General features: G+C 34.7%; 1 protein-coding gene across 2 annotated transcripts in view; it reads left to right on the top strand.

Annotated features, from left to right (window-relative positions):
* The window catches only part of MICU2 (mitochondrial calcium uptake 2), a 132,242-nt gene that overhangs the window by 39,774 nt on the left and 86,218 nt on the right, over positions 1-6,250 (top strand). The gene's annotated exons all lie outside the window — the stretch shown is intronic.

The raw sequence follows: 6,250 nt of genomic DNA, 5'->3' as shown, positions 1-6,250 counted from the left end.
TGGGTTAGAGAAACATTTCTTAAATAAGACACAAAAAGTAGAGGCATCTGGGTGGCTCAGTCAGTTAAGCATCTACCTTTTGGCTCAGGTCGTGATCCCACATCTGGCTCTCTGCTCAGCAGGAGCAGGTCCACTGCTCTGGTGGACCCTCAGGTCCCTCTCCCTCTGTGCCGCCCTCATGCACACATGTGTGCTCTCTCTCACTCTCAAATAAATATTTTAATAAATAAATAATTGTTTAGAAGACACAAATAGCATTAACATAAATGATTGACAAATTCAACTATATTGAAATTAAAACTTCTGTTTATCAGCTCTATTTGCCTTAGAGAAATTGAAAAGACAAGCCACAAACTGGTAACATTTTGTATAATATATATGACTGACAATTAATACTCAGAATATATACAGATCAATAAGAAAAAAACAATCCAATCAAAAAATGGAAGAAATAAATAGCATTCACGGAAGAGAAAACATACAAGAACAATAAACATACATTTACCTTTATTAGTGACAACAGTAAGATACAAATTTTTACAGTGTAGGTTGGCAGCAGTTAATTCTGTTAACAAAGGTAGTAGAGGATCTAGATCAATATAGACTTTTACACCCTAGTGGGTATAAGTACCAATTGAAACAGCTACTTTAGAAAACACTTTGGCACTGTCTTATAAAGTTAAACATTTGCATAACTTTTGATCTAGAAATCCCATTCCTCTGTGTATACATACTGTACAATCCAATAGGAATACTTGCCCATGTACATACAGTGGGATATATGTATAAGAATATTTTATAGCAGCAGTATTAGAAAAAAAAAAAAAAAGCAAGAAACAACCCAGACATCCCTCATTTGGAGAATGGATAAATTGTCCCATATTTGTACAATGGTATCTTATTTAGTACTAAAAGTGAACAAACTGAAAAGATCAACTCCTATCACATCAGCATGAGGAGCTCCATGGACCTGCATCCCACTGACACTGATTGAATATTTTAAAATATCATTTAAAATCTCAGGAAACATTCCTTAGGTCATACAGCAAATGAAGAACCATATATTCAAGAAAATCTGCTAAAATAGGATAAAAAGTGAGAATCTGTGCTGTTTGAACTAAGACTAATCCCTTCCTCATTCCAGGGGTGAATCCAAAACTCCCTTCCAGACTAGTGCAACCAAGAACACAGGGTTCTCTCTATCCCCAATTCCCAGTCAGAAGGTTACGTCCCAGGGGAGCAGGACACTAGCATTTCTCATCCTGCCTTCAGTTACTTGCAGAGGCTGATCTCTGTGCAAGTGCAATTGAAAGGTGGGAGCTCTCTTCTTGTCCCCCAAACCTCACTCATAGAATGGAGGCTCTGCATGGGCTCCATGCCACTGAGAATATTGGAATCTTGATGTCTCTTCTCCCAGCTCGTAAGGCTTTGCTTCCACTCTGAGATCAGAGATTACTACCACCCACCTCTTAGAATAGGGGTGTCACTGAGAGCCCTACTCCTAGCTCCAGAGCCCTGGCTAAGAGATTTTGCCTGGGGAAAGAAAGAGGTGGCAAAAAAAAAAGCTTCTGATATCTTTGCAAAGAAACTGACATTGTTTTAAACAGCATAGAGAAGCTCAAGCCTAAGGGTGCTTTGAAAAACAAGTGGAGGTTGTGGTGAAAGGTAATTGGGAGATTATTGATAGGTTCAATGAAGATAGCAGGCTTTAACTGTAAGCTGTCTAGTTTGCGAAAGAGAATGAATGAAAGATAGCTGGAAAGAGCACTAGAGGGTTCATAACAAATATTAAACACTGATCATGGGAACTGTTCCTTCAGGGATCCCAATTTTGATTTTTTTTCCTTTTTTTAAAAAAATTTTATTTATTTATGATAGTCACACAGAGAGAGAGAGAGAGAGGCAGAGACATAGGCAGAGGGAGAAGCAGGCTCCATGCACCGGGAGCCCGACATGGGATTTGATCCCAGGTCTCCAGGATCGCGCCCTGGGCCAAAGGCAGGCGCTAAACCACTGCGCCACCCAGGGATCCCCCAATTTTGATTTTATTATCGTCCAGAGCAGTGTCTATGTCCCAAGCATTCTTGGAAATAGTAAAGCAGTCAGCTGAGGATGGAGTTTAACATCTTGATATGGTCAGGAAAAGAGACAGGAGAACTGCCAAAAGTATTACCATCCCAGTGATTGTGGGCATACCTAAAGCTGTGCCTTCCTGAGAAGCGAAGGCCTAACATACCTAGAAAACAAAAAGTAAAATGCTAGATACAAATTCAGCTATATCAGTACCACTGTCAAATGTGAATGTATGAGTCAGTACAATCAAAAGGCAAAGTTGTCAGACTACATTTATTTTTTTTAGGTTTTTATTTTAATTCCAGTTCGTTAACAGTGTTATATTAGTTTCAGATGTACAATATAATGATTAAACAATTCTATACATTTCTCAGTGCTTATCACACAACTGCCCTCCTTAATCCCTATCACCTATTTAACTCATCCCCTCACACCTCTCCCCTTTCATAACTATCAGTTTATTCTCTGAAATTAAGAATCTGTTTCTTGATTTGTCTCTCATTCTTTTTTTCCCCCTTGCTCATTTGTTTCTTAAATTCCACATATGAGTGAAATCAAATGGTATTTTGTTTTTCTTTGACTTATTTCATTTAGCGTTATACTTCTAGCTCCATCCATATCATTAAAAATGGCAATATTTTATTTTTTTTCTATGGCTGAATAATATTCTTTGTGTGTGTGTGTGTGTATACATGTACCATCTTCTTTATCCATTCAGCAGTTGGTGGACACCTGGGCTTCTTCCATATCTTGGCTATTGTCAGTAATGCTGCTATAAACATAGGGGTGCATGTATCCCTTTGAATTAGTGTTTTTATATTCTTTGGGTAAATACTCAGTAGTGTAATTGATGGATCATACGGTAGTTCTATTTTTAACTTTTTGTAGAACCTCCATACTATTTTCCACAGTGGCTGCACTAGTTTGTGTTCCAACAGTGCAAGAGGGTTCCTTTTTCTCAACCTCCTCACCAATACTTGTTTTTTGTGTTTGAGATTTTAGCCATTCTGACAGATTTTAGCCATTCTTATAGGTATGAGGTGATTTCTCATTGTAGCTTTGATTTGCATTTCCCTCATGATAAGTGGTGAAGAACATCTTTTCATGTGGTCACACTAGCTTTAAAAACAAGATCCAACTATTTGCTGTTTGCTGTTAATGGGAGATAGTTTAGATGCAAAAACAAACAAAAAAAGTGAAAGTAAAAAAATGGGAAAAGGTATACAAACAACTACCACAAGAAATCTGGAGTGGCCCCTCAGTATTTTATTCCTTTTGATACTATTGCAAATGGAATTTTCTTAATTTCCTTTTTGGATTATTCATTGCTAGTGTATAGAAATACAAGATTTTTGTGTGTTGATTGTTTTATCCTGTTACTTTGATGAATTCATTTATTCTAAATTTATTCTAAATTTTCTTAAGATTTTCTACATACAAGATCATGTCTATTGTTAGAAATAATTATACTTCTCCTTTTCTAAATGGATGCCCTTTATTCTTTTTTCTTGCCTAATTGCTCTGTTAAGAACTTATAGACACTTGTTGAACTGATTGGTGAAAACAGGTGGTCATCCTTTCCTTCTTCCTAATCTTACTCTTAAGACTTTACCACTGAGTATATAGTTCTCTCTCATTTTACAAATATGCCCTTTATAGAACATCCCTTCTTTTCCTAGTACATTAGGAAATTGAGTGTTTTTTTAATGAAAAGATTGGATTTTGTCAGGTTCTCAGACTCATTGAAGTGATCATGTGGGGATTTTTCCTTTGATTCTATTAAGTGATGTAATACATGGATTGGTTTTTGTATCTTAATATGAAGGAATCCCTTGCATTCCAGGAATAAATCTCCTTTGGCCATGGTATATAATCCTTTTAACATGCTATTGAATTCTGTTTGCTAGTATTTTGTTGAGAATTTTTACACCGATATTAGCAAGGGGTATTGGCCTATGGTTTTCTTCTAATGTCTTTACTTTTGGCATCAGGGTAATAGTGGTCTCTTAGGGTGAGTTTAGACTTGTTTCCTTCTCTTCAATTTTTGGAAGAGTATGAAGAGTATTGGTGTTAATTCTTAATTTAAAATGATAGAATTCACTAGTGAGGCCATCAGGTCCTGGGCTTTTGTTTGTTGGACACTTCTTTTTCACGGATTTAATCTCCATGTTTGAGTATATTCATATTTTCTATTTTTTCTGGGTTCATTTTGCTCATTTCATTATTTCTAGTTATTCACCCATTTCATCCAGGTTATCCAATTTTTTGGCATATTAATTATTCATAGTATTCTCTCAATTCTTTTTATTTCTGTAAAATCAGTAGTAATGTCCCCATTTTCATTTCTGATTTTAGTAATTTAACTTAAGCTTTTATTCTTTTATTATAACCAAACTAGGTAAAAATTTATATTTTGTTGATCTCTTTAAAGAACTAATTTTTGGTTTTGTTGATTTTCTTTACTGTTATTCTGTTCTGTTTTGTTTATCACCACTTAAATCTTTATTATTTTCTCCCTGTGCCAGCTTACAGTTTGGTTTGCACTTTTCTCTAGCTTCTTAATGTGTACAATTGATTTGAGATCTTCTTTGTTAATGTACACATTTATAGCAGTAAATTTCCCTGTAGGCAATGTTTTTTACTGTATCCAATAAGTTTTAATATGTTGTGATTTTATTCCCATTCTTCTGAAGGTATTTTGTAATTTCCCTTGTGATTGCTTCTTTGACCCATCGGTTATTTGAAGAGTATGTTGTTTAATGTCCATAATATTTGTGAGTTTTTTTAGTTTTCCTTCTGCTGCTTATTTCTAGTTTAATCCCACTGTTATTAGAAAAAAATATTTTATGTGATTTCAACTTTTAAATGTATAAAGACTTGATTTTTGGGATCCCTGGGTGGCGCAGGGGTTTGGCGCCTGCCTTTGGCCCAGGGTGCAATCCTGGAGACCTGGGATCGAATCCCACATCAGGCCTCCGGTGCATGGAGCCTGCTTCTCTCTCTGCCTGTGTCTCTGCCTCTCTCTCTCTCTCTCTCTCTCTCTCTGACTATCATAAATAAATAAAAATTTAAAAAAAAAATTATTTTAAAAAAAAGACTTGATTTTTAAACTAGCTTATGGTCTATTCTGGAGTATTTCATGTGTATATGAAAAGTATGTATAAACTGATATTCTTAAGTGTTCTATTTATCTGTTAGGTCTAATTGGTATATAGTGTTATTCTGGTTTTCTAGTTCCTTTATTACTCTTCTTGGTGGTGGCTCTGTTCATTGTTAAAAGTAGAATATTGAAGTTTCTTATTGTAGAACTGCCTTTTTCCCTTCAATTCTGTCGATTTAAGCAGGTTCTTAAAAAGTGTATAAAGAGAGTGCATATTTTTCTTATTTATATTTGTTTATAAATAAAATACAGACTGCTGTAGTACAAATTCTAATAGTACACTCTTGGCTTTTGGCATTATTAGTTTTTATATTTTGTTTTTGTTCTTGCAATTTTCTAATTCCTCTGCAAAATATAATATTGGTCTAAAAAAGAAAATTTTAAATGCTTCTTAAATGTACATTTAAAAGGTAAATGAAGCAAGAAGAAGCAATTGATTTTTAAAATAAGACTGTTGACCAGAAACGAGAATGCAGTGTCATATGAGTCAGAAAATGTTTGGTCAGTAGTATGGATGTTCCAGAAAGGTCTGGTAGAATGATAACTGGAAACAGGTTATTGGATTTGGTCACTAGCATGAGTCATTAGGACCTTGGGTAGATCAGTTTCATGAGAGTGGTGAGCAGTAAAAAGAGAGAATTAGAAGGAATGAAAAAAGCAAGTATAGATTGCTTTTTCTAAGAATTTTGATTCTAAAGTATACAGAACGAAGAAGATGATATTATAGGAGAAAACAAAGGATAATGGAAGAATTCTTTAGAAATATTTTGCAGCCAATCAACTCTTCATTATCAGAAATGTCAATGCTGTCTATGTCTTATACTATAATTTGTGCTCATTTGTTTGTGCGCTTCAAATAGAAGTTGTAAAAATTGATCATCCTCAAAATATTAAAGTATACCTGTAAATAATATGTATTAGTGTTTGTTTTCTTTTCACCTGATTCAGTGGTTCACTTCTTTGATTTTCATTAAACATTTGTATTTTCTTCTTCATCAAACTGTTATTCTTGTGCTT

The sequence above is a fragment of the Vulpes lagopus genome, chromosome 8 (genome assembly GCF_018345385.1).
Source record: "Vulpes lagopus strain Blue_001 chromosome 8, ASM1834538v1, whole genome shotgun sequence".
Taxonomy (NCBI): Eukaryota; Metazoa; Chordata; class Mammalia; order Carnivora; family Canidae; genus Vulpes; species Vulpes lagopus.
Note: the sequence above shows the minus strand (reverse complement) of the source record. Positions and strands in the feature narration are given on the sequence as shown.